This window comes from Petromyzon marinus, chromosome 78, assembly GCF_048934315.1.
Source record: "Petromyzon marinus isolate PM22_M1 ecotype Great Lakes invasive population chromosome 78, UKy_Petmar_22M1.pri1.0, whole genome shotgun sequence".
NCBI lineage: Eukaryota > Metazoa > Chordata > Hyperoartia > Petromyzontiformes > Petromyzontidae > Petromyzon > Petromyzon marinus.
The window spans coordinates 2,655,653-2,676,718 of NC_133744.1; positions in this window are offsets into that span (position 1 = coordinate 2,655,653).

The following is a 21,066-nucleotide window of genomic DNA, read 5'->3' on the forward strand; positions in this document are numbered from 1 at the left end:
AGACCATAGAGCTCTCCAAGGATGTCAGGGACAAGATTGTAGACCTACACAAGGCTGAAATGGGCTACAAGACCATTGCCAAGCAGCTTGGTGATAAGGTGACAACAGTTGGTGCGATTATTCGCAAATGGAAGAAACACAAAATAACTGTCAGTCTCCCTCGGCCTGGGGCTTCATGCAAGATCCCACCTCGTGGAGTTGCAATGATCATGAGAACGGTGAGGAATCAGCCCAGAACTACACGGGAGGATCTTGTCAATGATCTCAAGGCAGCTGGGACCATAGTCACCAAGAAAAAAATTGGTAACACACTACGCCGTGAAGGACTGAAATCCTGCAGCGCCCGCAAGGTCCCCCTGCTCAAGAAAGCACATATACATGCCCGTCTGAAGTTTGCCAATAAACATCTAAATGATTCAGAGGACAACTGGGTGAAAGTGTTGTGGTCAGATGAGACCAAAATGGAGCTCTTTGGCATCAACTCAACTCGCCGTGTTTTGAGGAGGAGGAATGCTGCCTATGACCCCAAGAACACCATCCCCACGGTCAAACATGGAGGTGGAAACATTATGCTTTTGGGGTGTTTTTCTGCTAAGGGGACAGGACAACTTCACCACATCAAAGGGACGATGGACGGGGCCATGTACCGTCAAATCTTGGGTGAGAACCTCCTTCCCTCAGCCAGGGCATTGAAAATGGGTCGTGGATGGGTATTCCAGCATGACAATGACCCAAAACATATGGCCAATGCAACAAAGGAGTGGCTCAAGAAGAAGCACATTAAGGTGCTGGAGTGGCCTAGCCAGTCTCCAGACCTTAATCCCATAAAAAAATCTGTGGAGGGAGCTGAAGGTTCGAGTTGCCAAACGTCAGCCTCGAAACCTTAATGACTTGGAGAAGATCTGCAAAGAGGAGTGGGACAAAATCCCTCCTGAGATGTGTGCAAGCCTGGTGGCCAACTACAAGAAACGTCTGACCTCTGTGATTGCCAACAAGGGTTTTAACACCAAGTACTAAGTCATGTTTTGCAGAGGGGTGAAATACTTATTTCCCTCATTATAATGCAAATCAATTTATAACATTTTTGACATGCCTTTTTCTGGATTTTGTTGTTGTTATTCTGTCTCTCACTGTTCAAATAAACCTACCATTAAAATTATAGACTGATAATTTCTTTGTCAGTGGGCAAACGTACAAAATCAGCAGGGGATAAAATACGTTTTTCCCTCACTGTATATGGGTCACTAGGTTAGTATATGGGTATCTGGGTAAGTCTGTCGGTTTCACACAGATTCTCAAATACAAATGTTCCACGTAGAGCCTTAACAGACTGTTCGGGCAAGTGTTGTTCGCGAGTAGCAGTGCCTGTGAAGGCCGGCACAGCACACGGGGGGGGGGGGGGGGGGTGAACAGCACTACACCCGACCGCCTTTGTCTCCCTGGTGGCGATGTTTATACTTCACACCAAGAAACTCATTTGAGGCTGAGACGACCTAGGAGAGTCCCAGGACCAGTTTAGATCATCATCACTGGTGTTGACCGTGAGCGAGTGCTACTCATTGACAGCATTTGCCCCAAATGTGGTTAAGGTTATGTGGAGGGGTATTTGCGTAAGTTGATGCCTCTCACACATGGGGACTCACTCACACGCGGAGGGGCAGCTGTGGAATGGTGTATGGGCAGTTGTAGAATGGTGTATGGGCAGCTGTAGAATGGTGTATGGGCAGCTGTGGAATGGTGTATGGGCAGCTGTGGAATGGTGTATGGGCAGCTGTAGAATGGTGTATGGGCAGCTGTAGAATGGTGTATGGGCAGCTGTGGAATGGAGTATGGGCAGCTGTAGAATGGTGTATGGGCAGCTGTAGAATGGTGTATGGGCAGCTGTAGAATGGTGTATGGGCAGTTGTAGAATGGTGTATGGGCAGCTGTAGAATGGTGTATGGGCAGCTGTGGAATGGTGTATGGGCAGCTGTGGAATGGTGTATGGGCAGCTGTAGAATGGTGTATGGGCAGCTGTAGAATGGTGTATGGGCAGCTGTAGAATGGTGTATGGGCAGCTGTGGAATGGTGTATGGGCAGCTGTAGAATGGTGTATGGGCAGCTGTGGAATGGTGTATGGGCAGCTGTAGAATGGTGTATGGGCAGCTGTAGAATGGTGTATGGGCAGCTGTAGAATGGTGTATGGGCAGCTGTAGAATGGTGTATGGGCAGCTGTAGAATGGTGTATGGGCAGCTGTAGAATGGTGTATGGGCAGCTGTAGAATGGTGCATGGGCAGCTGTGGAATGGTGTATGGGCAGCTGTAGAATGGTGTATGGGCAGCTATGGAATGGTGTATGGGCAGCTGTGGAATGGTGTATGGGCAGCTGTGGAATGGTGTATGGGCAGCTGTAGAATGGTGTATGGGCAGCTATGGAATGGTGTATGGGCAGCTGTGGAATGGTGTATGGGCAGCTGTGGAATGGTGTATGGGCAGCTGTAGAATGGTTGCCATAGCGTGCGCCAATGTTGTTGTCACGCCGTGGCGCTCCTATAACCCACAAATTTGCATCGCAAGTACGTGCGGAATATTGACTTCAAAGAACTTGACACTCCCTTTTCCAACTGCTCTGCCATAATTTAAATTCTAAACACAATCGGCTTTACGGTTTCAAAACAAAGCATGTCACTCATTAAGCTAAAAGCTGCAGCCTGTCGTATCGACGGATTGCTTTGACAGTGGAGCAACTAAAACTATAAACTTATTTTTATTTTACCAGGTGTAAGGTCCACTGTGTTATGAGCTCTTTGTGTCAGAAGAGACCTGGCCACATATGATAGCAACTTAACGAAACAGCTTATGTTGTGGGAATTTTTAGCAAATATCATTTTTTTTAAATCTACAGACTCATAGAGTACAATAGAGACCCACAAAGACTCAAAGAAACCCATAGAGATCCAGCGACTCATATGAAACCATAGAAACCCGTAGTAAAAATTATTTTATTTACCAGGTAAAGCCCACTGACTTATTAGGTTTTTTTTTTCAGAAGTGATCTGGCGAGAAGTTATAACGGCTCAAGGAAGTGGCCTGTCAGCATCGTTAAGTGGGAATGTAATGCAGCAGCCACATACTTCACACGCATAGAGACCCAGAGAAACCCATAGAGACCCATACTTATAGAGACCGACACTTAAACATTTTTTATTTATTTAAAGCTTTCGTGACTGCAGGGATTCATATTCTTGGTTCTTTCGGTAAAGTCACATAGAAGGGAAACAATAAAATAATAAAAATATAAAACAATAACATTATCACGACGTTTCGACTGCAACACAAGCAATCATCATCAGTTGTGAAAACCACGGAAAGAACATTTGAAAAATAAAAGTGGCGGTTATTTCAAATTTTCTTTGTGTGGTTTTCACACCTGATGATGATTGCTTCTGTTGCAGTCGAAACGTCGTGAGAATTTTATTGTTTTATATTTTTATTTTATTGTTTCCCTTCTACGTGACTTTACTGAAAGAACCAAGAATATTATTTTATTTACCAGCTAAAGCCCAATGAGCTACTAGACCCGTGTAGTAATAATAACCCTGTATCCTAATATTTTGACCACCCTGTAAAATAATAACTCTTTGTTTTCTGACTTTGAGGACACCCTGTATAACAATAACAACGCTATGTCTCCTGACTTTTAGACCACCCTTTATAATACCCGAATGTGATCATTATGATTGTTGTATAACAACACTAACCCTATGTGTCCTGAATGATGCGTATGACCTGCAATCCACGTGTTCCCCTATCTACACACCCCATACAGAGCGCACGCTGAGTTTGTCTCATGCATTGATAATTAATGACGACCTTTCTCTAATAGCAGCTACGACGCAGTGATGCAGCCACACGGGTGTGGCACTTGCCCGCTGATTGTAAATGCTGGAAGGTCGATCAGTCGGAACTCATTCCTATGCTATAAATAATCATTGGAAGGAAGTTATTAACCAGGTAAAGTCTTAACTGACTGTGATGTTTCCATCCTACCTGCCTATGTCAGCTGTTATTTCGACTCTTTGTCTGTCTCTCTCTCTCTATGCCTCTATCATAGATCTCTCATGCTCACAGTCCGTTGCATTGCACTCTCTTGCCTTTGTATTGCACTCTCATGCTCAAATTGTTTTAGAGTGCACTCTCATACTCACAGGCACACTTTGGATTACACCCGTTGGGTTGCACTCACTCGTCGACGAGTCCGCTCTTCTTCCCCTTCTTTTCTACAGTTACACGCTAATTTCCCACGTTAACATCATTTGCCCTGGCCACTTCTTTATAACCCTTGAGCTACACCCATTTCTAACCTTTAAAAACAGTCTGCCTCAGCAGCAGACCACCTGATGATGGACGCTTGTGTTGCGCCCAAAACGTCGTGATTTATTTTCTACCTACGTGACTTTACCGAAAGAACCAAAGAGAATGGATTCCTGCAGTCACAAAAGCTTCTAATCAAGATGTCTAAGGTAGTAGCTCTTTAAATTGGGATAAATGTGGTGTTCATGAATGTTACGGGGCACCCCCCTCCCCATCCTCCCGGATGAAAAACAATGAATCTGTTTTAATTTACTTCATCACGCCATCTGAACGATGGACTTACTCTTGGGCACCTTTCTTCCTCTGGCTACCACTCAGTCGTTAGTCTTGGGCCAGTGCCCAAGCACAGCCACTTTTCTTCACAGTCAATTGCAACGTCTCTGACACGCGAATGTTCCCGAATCCGTGTCTTTCTCTTTCTGTCTTCTCGCTACAATGCCCAGCAACTTATTGTTACATTTGCTTAGTCAATGTCCGTGCTCTCTGAACCATATCTCAAAGTAGGCAAATATTACTCTTCTCAAGACTCATGGGACATTCAGTAATTAATTAACCGGATGCGTGTGTGTGTGTGTGTGCAGTGGCTCTGTGGTTATGAGCATGGAACTATTTTAGTCGTGAGACGGTAATTTCCCGTTAAAGCTCCGCTGGCTTCGTGGTTCTGACCACGCAGAACAGGTGTGATCTACTTACTGTACGCACTGTACGTACAGTAGGGGGGGGGGTCTCACACATCCAGGGCAGGCAACAGGAAACCTCTGCCTGGGGTATAGGGAGTGAGACAATGATACGCAAACTCAGTTCTACATACACTCAATGATTCGTAAACTCAATTCTACATACACTCAATGATACGTAAACGCATGTGTATGTAAACTCAATAGTAATACACTCAATGATGTGTAAATTCAAGTGTACGTAAGCTGAATTGTACATACACTCAATGATACAGAAACGAATGTGTATGTACCCTAAATTTTACATACACTCAATTATAAGTAAACTCGTGTATTTAAACTCAATTGTACATACTCAATGATACGTAAACTCGTGTGTATGTGTAGTGTAGCACAAGTCGGAGACGAGTTAGTTGCAGAAGGCACCTTCTTTAGTGTAACACCCTTCGCCCGTTCACAACACAGGATCGCCTCCTCCGCTCTCGTTGCCATACAGCACAGCCTAGACACAACCCTAACCGGGTTGCACCGACGGCGTCGACTGAGATAGCCAACAAGTGTCCGGCCATGCAATTATCGAATGAAGGTGGCTGCGATGAAGGCAGCAAAGACGACAGCGACACGAGTCGCAGCCATCATGTCCTGCATCTGCCATGGCCCAGACTCCATCCTTGACCGATATTGGTGGTCCTCGTAGGCTTACATTTTTCGAGCCACGGTTAAGGACGAGATCTCTGCGCCAGGGGTGGAGGGCAGGGGCGATCTTCAATTACCACGCCAGCACCCTCAGCCTTACCGCCACCCCAACGTCAAGTGCCCATTCACCCAAGTGCGGGTATGCCTCCCGTCCCAGCACCAGCAGCGCCTCCTGGAAAGTGGAGGGTGTCTCGGCCTCCCCTTGCTCTCTCTGTAGGAATCTTGTGTGGGCCTGCCGTGGCAGGTCAAAAGCGGCCCCTTGCTGTGCCGCCGAACTCTGCGCCTTTTCCACACATTCCGGCGCTCGCCTCAAAATGGCACCCGCTGGCCACGGTAGGTCCTACAGGGGAAAAATGGCGCCCACCATATGCATGGTCGCCTGTCCAGGCTCCTGTGCTCCTGCTCCAACAGAAGCTCCAGCCGGGGTCTCCACGTGACTTCACTCCGTGACCACAGCGTGCCCTCCGCGACGTCCTGCGCCCCTCTCGACACGGCGGTCCTCCATCATGCCACGTGGTCGGTGCGCGACCGCGGAAAATCACGCCGCTCTCCTGCCGATGCACAGCTGCTCTTCCATCAATGCACAGCCGTTCTCCCCGCAGATGTGTAGCCGCTCTCCCTGCAGATGTGTAGCTGCTCTCCCCGCAGATGTGTAGCTGCTCTCCCTGCAGATGTGTAGCTGCTCTCCCCGCAGATGTGTAGCCACTTTCTCCATAATGGGTAGCCGCTCTCCCCATGGATGCGTAGCCGCTCTCCCAGCACATACGTAGCTGCTCTGCGTTGATGTGCAGCGGCTGTCGCGCTGATCTGCGGCGACTCTCCTGTTGCTCCACAGCCAACGGGCATCATAACCAGGGTCCCGGGTCCCGGGTCCCGGGGCTGTCGGAAGAATGAAGCGTCCTCATCCCAATGACGCTATAGGTGAGTTCCTCTTCGCGGTCACTGTGGAACCCCACTTCTGACACCAAATGTAGTGTAGCACAAGTCGAGGTAGTTGCAGGATGCACCTTCATTATTGTATCACCCTTTGGCCATTCCACACACAGAGGATCGCCTCCTTCATTCTCGTTACCATACAGCCCAGCCTAGACACAACCCTAACTGTGTTGTACCGATGGCATCCACGAAGACAGGCAACAAATGTCCGGCTGTGCAATTATCGAGTGAAGGCGGCCGCGACGAAGGCGGCGATGATGACAGCAATGGCGAAACGAGTCCACTCCCAGAACCGGCAGCCTGGAGCTCTCGCTCTCCGCTGCTTTTATTATACTTGGCATGGCCTGGCTCTGCCCTGGCCTCGCCTCCCTTCTCGAACCCACTAGCAATGAGGTCTTCCGTGACCTTTGCCCCAGCTCCTCTGCCCTGCTGGCACACCCGTTTATATGTCCAGATGTCCCCCAATTAATTGGGCCCATAACCTTTCCTTTGCTTATTCATTTGAATACATTTGCTCAAATGGACAATGTTCCCCAAAGGACCTGGCGCCGAATCATCCTGTACAAAGAAAATGCTGGTTCTCGTACAGATTTACTGGACCCTTAACAAGGAAAGTGTTAAAATGTACAATGATGATATTTTTTGTGCCTTTCGATAAAATAACAAAAGATAACAAAAAACTACGACGTTTTGATCGCAACACAAGCGTTTGTCATTAGGAAGAAAAACGAGAAAAATCGTTTTTGTTCCTGATGATGAATGCATGTTTTGCGATCTAAACATCCTACTTTATTATTATTTTCTTTGAACCTATCTACCGAAAGACCCACTACATCACCAACCCCCCCCCCCCCCCCCCGTGATAAACAAACATTTTTGTTCCTGATGACGAACGCTTGCACAAATGCACTCACAAAACAAGCTAATATGGAGGAATAACGGATTCTAGGCGAGGACCCTCAACAAGGAAGTCCAACCACAAAGAAGTGAACAATGGAAAAAGGGTGAGTTATCGAAACGAAACACTTTGAGTGGTTTCTCGCCGCCGGACCCCCAGCTGGGACGGGAATTTACGTGCTGGGGTCCCCCGGGACAATACGCAAATGGGCTAACAGGTGCAGCCCCTCTCAGGAAGATGAAGAAGATGGCAACTCGTCCGTCACCCCCTCTCTGTACTTCGGAGATGCTGGCGGTGGGTCTCCGAGTGTTAGGTAATGGAATCCTGCGGGCGATATGGATGCCTGCAGTCACGAAAGCATCACATAAATATTGAACCCTTGTGGTGTTTTAGGTCTGGACCCTTAATCCAAGGGCAACTGCCAAAACCCCGACAACCAGTTGAGGGTGGAGAAAAACCACTCGCCTGACAAGGCATCTAAGGAGTCATCCATCCAGGGAAGCAGGTACACGTCCACCACATAATTTTTATTTAATTTACGCAAGTCGACGCAAAAACGCAGACTCCATTCCCGCTTTTTAAATAAGACAATGGGAGCCCCCCACGGACGAGTGGAAGGGGAGATAATGTCCTCGGCCAATATTTCGTCAACTGCCTGGTAAACGTGGTCCTTCTCCTTGGGACTAAGCCTGTTCGAATTTTGCTGTATTAAGGCAGCGTTATCCATGTCGATGCAATGTTGCTACAGTGACGTGCGACCAATATCAAATTTCCCTTGGCTAAAAATATCCTCGGAGTAGGGCACGCAACTTGTCCCGCTGCTCCTCGGACAATTTTGAATTTTCCCACACGTGTCCATCCAAGCCACATCCGAATTGCCTCCACGCTCCATCACGACAACAACCTCTGCAGCCCCCTCGGGGGGTCTCCTTACAGTGTGCGACCATCGCTTGGGCAAAAACAGTACCTGTTTGGACCACCGCAGCCCCCAGCCCGACGTTCAGCACTTGCAAAAAGGGCTCCTAGTCCCCTCTTACTATAGTTTGGGCCCCCACCAACGCGAGACACCAAATCGCCTTGTTCGAATGGGTTAAAAGGACCCCTACAACGGTATGTGTGCAATCAAGTTGCTTTCGCAAACGTAAGGGCACCAACATCTGAGCGCCTGGAGGAACAGTTTACTTCGCCAGGGCCTGATCCACGGTGTTGGCCCTTTTTAACTGAGTAAGAGACTTCAGAAAGGCCAACCGTCATCCCAACGGAAATTCAATACAACCCTGATCAACTATAATCTTAAGGGGCATCCTTCTGAGTAAATCGGTGCCCAAAAGGCAGGGCACAGCCAATCTAATATAAACCAACACTGGCCCTGTCAACTCAATGTCCCCAATGCGGACTTTCGCCAATATCTGACTTATAATGCCCAAACTCCCACCATTGCCGTGACAGATGCACTATTGACCGGGCTAAGACAACAGGACCTCGGGAGAAAAGACTTAAAAATAATCTCAGAAATCATACTAGCCAACGCTCCTGTGTCGATCAGCACCCTCAACTCAGTCCCCTGAAAATGCACAACTACTGCGAACAACCCCATCGCCGCCACCACAACACTGTGCGCCAATGGATTCAAAGACCCGCGCCCTGAGGCCACCCGTTCAATGCCAACGTCCGTTGCTCACATGCCATAGCACAATGAGGGATGATGGTGTGCGAACCCGACACTCAAAAAGGGAATGCATGGACTGACATTTGCGACCGGTTGTGTGATGCATCGCGACCTGCCTGCGGGCCCGAGGAAGCGGATATCAGTGGGAGGAGGATGTCGAAGGCGAGCTGAGCGATCCAGTTCTGGTGCGGCACCCCCTAGCAATGTGGCCCAGCTGGCCACATTTAAAGCAGATGAACATGGATCTCCATGCTGGAAGGGGGGTCCCCTCTCGCCATTCCCACTCCGGTTGTCGCCCCTCGATTTTCCTCCCGCGTGGACCTCGGACGAACGATGTACAGTCCAACTCCGGCTCCTGCAGCGCCAGCTCCTCTGCATCCTCCGGAAGTTCCGCGCAGGCAGCCATCCCCGGTCACCGTTGCAAGTTAACGTGGGCCTGGATGCAGCGGGCCACCTTCAGGGACGACAAGAAGAGACACCCCCAGCTCCTGGGCCAGCGACAGCAGCGCCAAGGAATCCAGCGCAGTCTGCTCCAGCCACTGGTATGCCACGTGGCCCAAGGCTAGCAAACACGCTGGAGAAGATGAGAGGCGTCTCGGCCTCCTCATGCCTTCGACGCACTTTGGACGGCGGGTAAAAAATAGCAGCCATCTGAGCGCATGCCCGAGGCAGCTTTGCCCGGTCAGCCTTGGGGATGGCCTCGAACACCGCCAGGGAGTCGTCGTCCAGCGCTGTGGGCAAAGCTCGCAGCGCCTCCTCGTCCGACCACCTGACCTGGGTGCAAGATGCGTTGAAGCGGCGCTGGAAAGCCGTCCGGTCGCCCTCCATGGCCACGAACTCACGGACAGTAGGTAGGTGCTTCTGTAGTGATGGCACCCCCACAGATGCTGCAGCCCCCGTGCTGCAGCATCTCCGGGCTGTCCGACCAGCTCCGCTGCGACGGAGAGCAGACCCGCGAGATGCCCAATGAGGTTGCGCCATCCTTCTCCGACCGGCGGCCGCAAGGGGCCGACGTCCCTCTTGCCGCTCTGCAGGAATCTCCGCCTCGGGACACATGACTGGATTCCCAGATTCCGTGCTGTCGATGGGATCACGTCCCCGTCGTCCTCGTCTCCAGAAGACATTATTGGTGGGTTCTTTCTCTTGGCCGACTTTGACATGGCGAATTTATTGTTTTACTTAAACACTTCCGGCGCCAAATGTAGTGATTAACTCGGAGACGAAGAAAAGTTGGAGGCACTTTCTTTATTAACCAGCACCATCGGGGTTAACACTTTATAATAAGTCCGTCTGTGATCAGCGACGTTAGTCAGGACAGTTGGTAAGCTGCCTGACTGATGACGCCCCGAGATGGTGAAGACGGAGACGATGACAAGAAGGAATGGTGAAGATGACGAAAATAATAATGAGAATAATTACGAGACAAATGGTGAAGACTTCAGCAGCACAACGGGGATCCCACGACAGCCCTGAGGTCCCGCACAGGGGCCCTTCTTATACTGTCATAATGGACTGGCTCCGCCCCCGGCCACGCCCCCTTTCTAGAACCTACCAGCGGGTTCTGTGACCTTTCCCCGAGATCCCCCTCTGGTGTATAACCTGGACTGCTGACGTCAAAGCTGCTGTAAGTTGCAGATCCCCTTCCCCGCCAGCAGCCAGCGCTATGCTGCTACATTACTGATTCTATGCCACTACACATACACTCAATGATATGTAACCTCGTGTATGTAAACTTAATACACCATTGAATTCGTACACACACGGCAACATATTTAGGAAGGTTGAGCAATTGGAAGTGTGGAGACATGGCCTTACATGCCACACGTAGGGTTGCACATGGCAACCCTTGCCAAGAGTTAGTCTAGCACAGCAGTTCTGAAAACCTGTGGGTCTGAAATCCTTACAGGGATTTTGATGTGTATGACGGGCATACAGACAACACACACTGATACACAACATGAAATGCATGCCTTACTAACACAGAACACCCTAATTCACAAGAAGAAACACATGATTTAATAACATCACACACTAATACACAACATGAAACACATGCCTTGCTAACACAACATACACTAATATACAACATGAAACACATGCCTTGCTAACACAACATATACTAATTCACAACATGAAACACATACCTTACTACCACAACACACACTAATAGACAACATGAAACACATGCCTTGCTAACACAACACACACTAATAGAAAACATGAAACACATGCCTTCTTCCCAACAACATGTTGACAAGACATGTCAAAATAGAATCTGAAATCATATCTTGGGAATGGCTATCATAGCACAATTAAAACCTTTAACTTAAAAAAATGTCAGTCTATCATATGCTGAAAATGCAAATCGGTTATCTATATTTTGATTCCTTTGATTAGATTCCATCCCAAATCAACTGATGATAATGTAAAAAAATGGTTATATTATAATTGTTTTTGTTTAAAAAATAAATTTTATTGAAAGTATGACCGTCCTGTTAATGCTATTTTTTTCCTGCAACTCAGCCTTTTATTTCCAACAATTATTTCCATTACGAAATCAGCCTTCACCACGAGCATGAAGCTGGGTTTATGCAGCCAAATCCGTTATATGTGAACGTCTCTGCAACCGATTGCTCGCAGTAGAGACAAACCCCGACTTTTGAGCTGTGTTTAGCGACGAATTTCATTAACATCGGACATCCATAATATGGGTTTTTTGGGTGAGATCGCATAAATAGAAATGCGTCGTTAAACCCGCCACCACCCAACAAAGACAATACGTAAGGTTTGTAATGTAAACAGAACATGCTAATTCGTTACTAGTGTAGTGATGTATATTGAGTCACTACAGCATCTAGTGCCAGCTACTGGAAGAATGGTACTCATTTTCTTTGGGTCTTTTGGTAAAGTCGCGTCGATAGGTTCAAAGAAAATATTTTAAAAAGATAACAAAAAACTACGAAGTTTTGATCACAACACAAGCAATCGTCATCAGGAGGAAAGAGGAGGAAAGCTGATTAATGCTAGACTGTTTTTTATGGGGTGTAGTCCGAGGGTCATAAATGAAGTGGGCGGGTTTAGTGATGTTCATTTGAGAAATTAGCATGTTATTTTCAGATCAGAGAGTGGCGTCCGCGATGAGTTGCACGGGTGGCTATGTTAACGTGAGAGATGAGCATGTTAATGTGAGAGATGAGCATGTTAATGTAAGAGATTAGCTTGTTAATGGCAGATCGCAGAGTAGGACGTCGAGCTCGGCGAGCGAGGTGGCAGTGTTAGTGTGGGAAATTTAACCTGTTCATGTAAAATCAGAGAGCCGAAAATAACAACTAACATCGGAAGGTGGTAGGATGGGAACATCACAGGCAGTTATGATTTAAACTGGTTGATAACGTCCTTCCAGTGATTGCTCAGTTTATACCCATCTTCTCAAATAGAGTTGTGTCTGTGTCTATATATGTGGATGGCTTTATGAACGAATCTTTGTTGATAGCCAGTGGGTTTGTCTGAGACCTTACAACCATTCACTGGCAAGACCACCTCAGCTGTACTTAACTCAGCTCACTTGGTATCGTTAATGAAGGACATCTCACTATCTCCAGGTGATTTGCTCGTTAGTTTCGATGTAGTCTCTTTGTTTACCAAAGTTCCTGTTCCTGACACTATTGCAATCATTGAGGACTTGGTACAACAAGGACTGAAGGCTGATGTACCGGCCCTGGCGAGACACTGCCTCACCAACACTTACTTCACCTGGAATGGAACTTTCTACAAACAAGTTGAAGGTACCCGAATGGGTTCTCCCTTATCTCAAGTTGTAGCCAATGTTTTCATGGAAAAATTTTATGCAGATACCATCCAGGCATCCACTCTACGTCTGTCCTTGTGGAAGAGGTACTTAGATGACATGTCCGTCATCTAGCCACATGGCCGACCAGCTCTGAACCAATTCTTCAACCACATAAATTCCATACACCCAGCCATCAAATTCACCATGGAGGTGGAAAAGGATGGCAAGCTACCATTATTTAATGTTTTAATCGAAAGGAGACCAGATGGCTAATTGGGACACTGTCTACGGGAAAGCCAACCTTATGGTTGCCTGCCTAAACCTGACTCCCACCACCATCCTTCCCAGAAGAAATCATATACACGACTAAATTGGCTAAACTCTCATCAAGCCCCATTGTGACAAGTGGAGTCTCCGGCTCTTCTTATCCATTGTCTCTCTGGCCTTTGTATGTGCTGTGAAGAAGGGTAATTTCCAGAAACGTCGCCTATTATATACTTCCTGTTAAAGCCACACCCACACTGTTAAAGACGAATGTGTTGAGTTTTCTGTTATTCTTCGAATTTAGATTGGCCACCGTTGTTTAAATGATAATTATTGAATTTTGATTTAAAGCTTTCGTGACTGCAGTAATTCATATTCTTAGTTCTTTCGGTAAAGTCACGTTGAAGGGAAAGAACTAAGAATATGATAATTGTTGACTTAAATAATTGGCCTATTAAGCTGAAATATTGCATGCGGACTATTATTGTAGAACTAATTCCTCTTTGGTGGTGGTAATGCCAGAAGGATCCGGATATCTGGGTGATTGGGCATGGAATGACCCACCTATGGGTTGAGTCCATGCTGCACTCCTCTCTTGTAGACCACCTGATAACGTAGAACAGGGCACACACAGACCTCACCTTAATAAAGGAGCATGCACACACCCCTAAGAAAGGCCTCATCCTCACCTGGCTCCGCAAAATCCTTGGGCTGCAGCCCCCGAGCTGCGTTCTTCGTCATCTGTTTACGTTTCCATCGTCCATTTCCTACAACCCACCAGCGCCTCCTTCCGTCGTTTCTCCCTGGTCAGCATTAATGCCACCTTCATCCAGCCCCCTGGTCAGCATTAATTCCAACTTCCTGCTGCCTGGCTCATGTTGCATTTTAACCTCTCGGTTTTCAAAGGACACCCCCAAATAAGCTTGGCCTCACCCCTCTCGTTTATCTCATACAGCTGTTCGAGTCGACTGTAGATTACATTCCCATGACTGTGGTATCACAGCTTTTGTATATCTATTTACATGTTAGGGTGGTCCTGTTTTTAAATAACGACAATGATAGTGACCCATAAACATCCTTCAATTCGGCTAAACGTTAACAGTAAGCATAAATAATTCAACAACAATAAACAATCCCAATCATGATACTATTTTTAAAATAAGTTCCAACCTAAGACATATTTACACCACTGCAGATTCTGTATATTCACATGAGTGTAGATTTTGTTCACGATCTAGTACACTTGTTAACATCTCGTAATCCAGCAGTATTGGTGTAACAATAATAATTACCACTTGTAACGCGCCGCACAGCATTCGCTCACTCCTCTTGAAGAGAGAGAGGACGATTCAGAGGTGCCAGTAACCACAAACAAGCAGACAGCCACGCAATGAAGTGGTACCAACAATTCCCCAAGCTCTGCGATCCTCTATATGTGTAGTTGCTATCAGCCAATTAATGAGTGCTTACACGTGCGCAGTAGAAAACCGGAGCACCTGACGAAACCCCACTCATGCGAGGGGGAAACACATTTAATAGAAACGAAAACGTGGAGTAAATTGTTTTTATGTACTGCCCTCTCCTGACGAGCCAGGGTACGGGCACCTCATCGACGCCCACTGGAAGAGAGTTTCACAACATTTGTGTGTGATCCACCAACCCTCGCCCCTGCAGTGTTGGATTACAGAGATACAGTGCCGGAGTTAGTTTGCTTAAGTAAATGCTGGCCGATAATATTGGTTTTAAATGTAAAGCGGCTGATTGACTGTAACATGTTTTCAATGTTTATTCAAATGAGGAGACAGCATGAATTATGCCGACGAGTATAATGCCGTTATCTATACGTTCACTGAAATCTCAAATCATGGCAAGTATAAATTTGCATTGCTTTATTATTTTGAACCACTGACAACGCAATACCAAATAATTGGTATACATTTTGTAAGTCGACTCAACCACAATCGAGTTGCTTATGCATGGTGTAAACAGCAGAATTGGGGAGACAAATGCAGCCTGGCGTGGTGCTGGCTACCGGCTGCTGTGCCTTGGCAGCTTCAGCAAAATGCTCCAGCGCCATCTGCTGTTAAACTACCTCGTCTGTTATACAGGTGGTGGTGGATTCGATCCCTACCCTTACGCCAGGTTATGCTTGAAACATTGCTACAAAGCTCAGTGGGCCTAATACAATTTCCGTGAAATGACTGTTATCGGAAATACGAAAAATTGTGGTCAAAGCAAATTTTTTATTTGCGCAAGTCGTTTGGTACTTGGACCTCTGGTTTTTTATAAGAATTATTTTTTATTGAGGCAATGTGTGGCCCGATACATCAAGTTGTGTTGCACATATACACCGTCAACATAAGCCAAACCGAGTATTAAAAGGGAAGGGATGACAAGGGGAGAGAGGGATATGATCGAAACACACCTGACAAAGAAAATGAAAACATGAGGCGACCTAAACGAGCATTTTTTCCAGTCTAATTTGCAGTGGTTATGCCCCTCAAACTCGGTCCATGTCTCCCGATCCTCCATTCTGAAAACTTATTTCAGGTGTTGTCTGATGGGGAAAATCTGACCCTGAATCCCCCCTCCTTTCCCTTGAGCTTATGGCTCAGGTGTTCCGTTCCATAATATGCCATAAACGTACTGTATTATAATAATAATTATTTTATCAGGTGGGTGGTTCATAGTTCTTCAAGTTAGTCAAATATATATTTTTGAGCTATGGTATTGAAGGTTTCGTGGTATTACAGGTGTAGTGTCTTGAGGCTGCGGGAGGCATTTATCCGCATGAGATTTCCTCTATTGTTGGGGATAAATCTGTGCCACAACGGTCATTAAATAACCTTGTTGTCTCGCTGTAAAGCTTTGCAACATCCGGGAAATACCAGAAGGCAGAGATCGTTTGCCCTTAGCCTGGAGGACATCTGGGGCAGTCTGAATAAATCTTCATGAATTTCACCCTGCTCTCATTGGTTAAGTATGCCCCATGCACGAACTTATCTTTACTTATTTGGAGTGAATGAGCACTTGGACTAGCCTTCGAGAATCGCCATATCCTGTCCCAAGTGTGCGGTGTGATTTCCTGGGGCAGAGACCTTTCCCGCAATTTCTTGGTGGCCAGTCTCAAGACCGGGTCCCCCTCTATTGGAAGCCAGTAGGCCTCGGATAAACTCTATGTATGTTTAAGAGTTTCCAGCCACATAATAATTGACTGAGTTAAAATCCCGAGGTTCTTATCCTGATATTTCACTCTTGCATCCATAATTTGTAGGTATCTGAAGAATTGAGAGTGGGGGATATCATATTTCATTCACACCTCTTCAAAGATAATAGGTCCTTCACCCTTTATAGACCAAGGATTTCCCAGCTGTCCCAATTTATGACCTTTCCCCCTATCGTCAGCAATCTTAAGGGGACTCCTCCCAAGAAAATCGGTGCCCAAAAGACAGGGCACAGCCAATGTCCTAGAAACCAACACCAGCCCTGTCAACTCAATGTCCCCAACGCGGACTTTCACCAATATTTGGCCTATAATGCCCATACTCCACACACACTATTGACCGGGCTAAGACAACAGGACCATCAGCGGCAAAGACTTAAAAATAAGCTCATGAATCATACTAGCCGATGCTCCTGTGTCAATCAGCACCCTGAACTCGATCCCCTGAACATGGCCAACTACCGCAGATGATCCCACCGCCAGCGCCACGACACGGTGCGCCAACACGTTCCACTTCCCCGCGAACCGCAGCCATCTGTTCAACGCCGAAGTCTGTCGCACCCGTGCCGTAACACGATGAGGGATGACGGTGTACAAACCCGATGCGCTCAACAAGGGGGATGCATGAAGAGGGCAGGAGCGGCGGTGATGCCGATGGGAGAACCGGCGTTTGGAGCCATCCGACTGACTGCTGTGGGGACTGTGGACACAGGGAAACCAGAAGCAGCGGCAACGACAAAGGCACCATCGCTGGAGACAGCACTGGTGGCGAGAGAGAGAATGGCTGTCTGACTTTGCCGGCTGGAGCCTGTGACGGAGTTCATGGTGGGAGGTGTGGGGGGGGCCTTCATCCGACGGTTGAGGCTGTTTATCAGGCCTCGGACTGGTCCGAGGCTGAAGCACTTAAAGTATTGCCAATGGCCTTGAACGATGAGGCTTCGCCATCTTCAAGGTGATACTGGCAGAGTGGAGGACCTCGCTGCAAATGGCCTGTTGCGAGATGGGTGAGGTCTTCGATCTGCCATCAAACGCCAAGAGAAAATTTCAGCAGTGCAGGCGAGAGGAAGCCGAGTTGCCCCTCGCCTACCACAGTGCTCTAATGGTGCTCTGTGTAGTGGCGAATGGGGTTAACATGGAAATCATAGTCCAAATCGAGACAGGAAAATAATTGGGGAGCTCACCTTGACGGGACCCATATTAGTTTCAAACACGTCAGGGGGTTCCATGCCCTGTTGAGAACCGATTTCTTAAAAAAAATTGCCTTCTCTCAAATACTCACGGACGAGGGTCAGTGAGTGGAAAAATGTACTGAGAAGGAGGTGCCAGTAAATGCGCTGGTCAATGAGTCCGTGAGTGTACCTTCAGGCGTGCAAATGTTGCTAACGTTGCAGTACCGAAAACAAATAGTCACAACGCAGGCCGTTTTGCCACTTGTGATTCCTCCAACAAATGTGACGACCCCCAGGTTGACATTAGCAGGGGCGCAAACGGTTCAGAGAATGGACCAAAAACCGTTCCGACGAGTATTGAATATTGGGGAGCATCCAATCGCTGTTCAGACGGGGACGGTGCTAGCACATGAGTGATGCCTATAGCTCTCAAAACGGAGGACCCAATGGAAACAGTGGTAGCTGGAGTCGCTAACGATGTTCCATCAGCTGAGGAAAATTGGTGAGACAGGCTGTGTGATGAAAATGAGGAGTTGGCAGAAACACAAAATAACAAACTAAGAGAATTACTCCTGCAATTCTCGTATGTATTCACCAGGAGACAGTATGAATTAGGCCGCACGTCCTTGGCAGCATAACACATTGACACGGGAAATTCGCTCCCTATTCGGCAGCATCAATCACTGATGTGATTGACAAAGGCCCTCCTGAGCAGCTCCTCACCAAACTGGGATGACATTTTTTGACGAAAAAAATGTCATCCCATGGCAGCATATAGGCTGACCCCACAAGCCTCCACGGCATTTTCTCCCTTCTACCTCATGCATGGCAGGGAACTTGAACCTCCCATAGAAACACAGCTGGGTTAGACTCTAACAGGAGTGTCCAATTGGCCGGCATCCTTACAGATCCCATTCGACCGACTCCACAAAGAGCAGACAGTGGCAATGGCGAACAACTCGAAAGGTAGGGCCACTAAGGAGCGATATACAATGCGATGGGTTCATACACTTCCCTGGGCAATTGCAGCGGGCATGGCAGGGCCAAGTCGACATTGTCGAGGTATAGTGGCCGCAATACATATGTATATAGTCGGGACATCGCCGTTGCTATGTTCACCCATCGCGCCTACAGTATGAAGGGTCGATTAGCGATTGGGCGTTAATTATTCGGAAGTTCTGAGTAAATTCCAATTTTTTCAGGGGAGGAGTGATAGCTGCAAGTTTGAAATTTGGAAGTGACCACACCAGAGCTCGGAGATTGATTAATACGTTGGAACCAAATGGCCAGAGTAAATGTTCTTGGATTAATTTGGTAGGGACGGGATCGAGTGAGCAAAAGGTGGGTCGGGACCGAGAGACCAAATAAGAAATGGTTGTTGGGGCAACCACGGAAAATTCCAATAACGAAGTCACCAGGAATGACGGGGGAAATTTTTTGGCACAGGGGCAGGGGAAAAATACGAGGTAAGTCGGAGTTGGATGTTGTACATTTTATCCCCAAAAAATCTGAAATTTCTCGCATTCATCTTTTGATTGGGAGGATGATGGCTGAGATGGTGGCTTTAACATCCGATCAATCGTAGCAAAAAGTGCTCTGGGGTTTATAACATTATTTGCAATGAGATTTGAGTGCAATGAGATTTGAGGAATTCAAATCTTGCGGCAAGAGCTCCCGATTGGCCAAGTACTGAATGACAGTGGAAGGGGAGGGTATTATAATTTCAATGGCGGGGTTGGGGAAAAAGGAGTGAGGGACCATTTATTGAGTCTCTTTCAAAAATGGCGTAGACGGTGTGCGTAATAAACACAAACCCACATGTGCTGGCGTGCCTCTTGACTACAATGGTTACTGTTCCCATGACCTTCACTAATTGATCCCTCTACACATGTTGATATCTCGGTCTAACACATCGTCTCATTCGCTTTTTATAGTGGAGCAGATAACATGAACATTCACTAAAATGGTATTTTCTCCTGGGATCATTAAAAAAGACACTTAAAAAACAAAGATGGCCACCGTCTTTTCAAGATGGCTACCATATTTTTTACAAACTGTCAATTTTGTATACATTTTGGGCAGATATCTCATCACTTTGATCTTAGTGTCTATATATCTGCTTGTGATATAATTGATAAATAAAAAAATGCTAACTATTAAATAATTAACAAAGTCCAACATGGCCTCAATTTAGCGTCATGAAAATACTATTTTTAAATACAGATCAATCGAGCCATGTAATTGTGTTTTTACTCGTATGTATACACCAGTTTGGTGAATTTAACAGATTTACTATAATCCAGCTCATCCTGGCACATCTGCATAGTTCTGTGCATCTCAGACCCAAGTGGTAACATTTGCATCTTCCATGACTCTGTCTTAGAGCATCGATAAGTCAGTTTTTGGAAACTGTTTGAAATCGATGGAAGCACAGCCCAGACAATCCTCCACATTTCACCTTCCTGTAACCATCCCCAGTTAGAGGGGTACTGGGTTACTGGTTGGTGCACTACTGACTGACTGCACACCATCCAGATAAAAGACGTCCCATCATCCTTGGTTTGGCTTTGCCTTGCTGGCACATCCTGTAAATTCAGGGACGACTACTTATTGTGGCGGCTTATTCTGGAGCATTTGGGACGGTAACTGCATGCTGAGAAACAATACCTTATCTGACACTAAACTCCACGCCGAGTTGCAAAGCACCGATATTTGCAGTGTATCGGGTGGTGCTGTTAAATATATTGTGAAATAAAAAAAATACATATCTTTTTTATCATTAAAATTATGAAAAATATGTTTACATTTTCATTTAATTGTATAATATTAATGTGGTTGTGTGTGGTTGAGTGTTATTAAAAATGTGTGCGTGTTGTTAAGTGTAATGAATAATGATTGTAATTATAAAAAAAGAATGAGTGATTAATATTGATGTATATAATTGGGACGCGATTATGCATAACGTTATCACAAGTTATTATTGTTATTATTGGCTCTCGTTATCTAGGGGTGTGTATTATCAATTGTGATCATTTCAATGATTATCGCTATCGCATTTACTGATTCTCGCTTCATCAATTATACGTAATTATGTCAGATCTCAGGATTCAGATCTCACCGCAGGATAACATTTTCGCAATTGAGACAATGCGTGACTGAGGAAAGGAGCACTCGGACCCTGCTTTGTCTGACGAACTTTAATATAAACTTACTCTAATATCCAAAAACACTTATCATCAGAACAGCAACAACAGTAAACATGAAAATATACGTAAATCCGTACTGAATGATTATAAAAGCATCCACGGTCAAATCTCACGATCACGTTATTAAAATAAAACAATAGGCAAACACCTCAAGATGGCAATATTCGTATGGAATTAATGCTCAA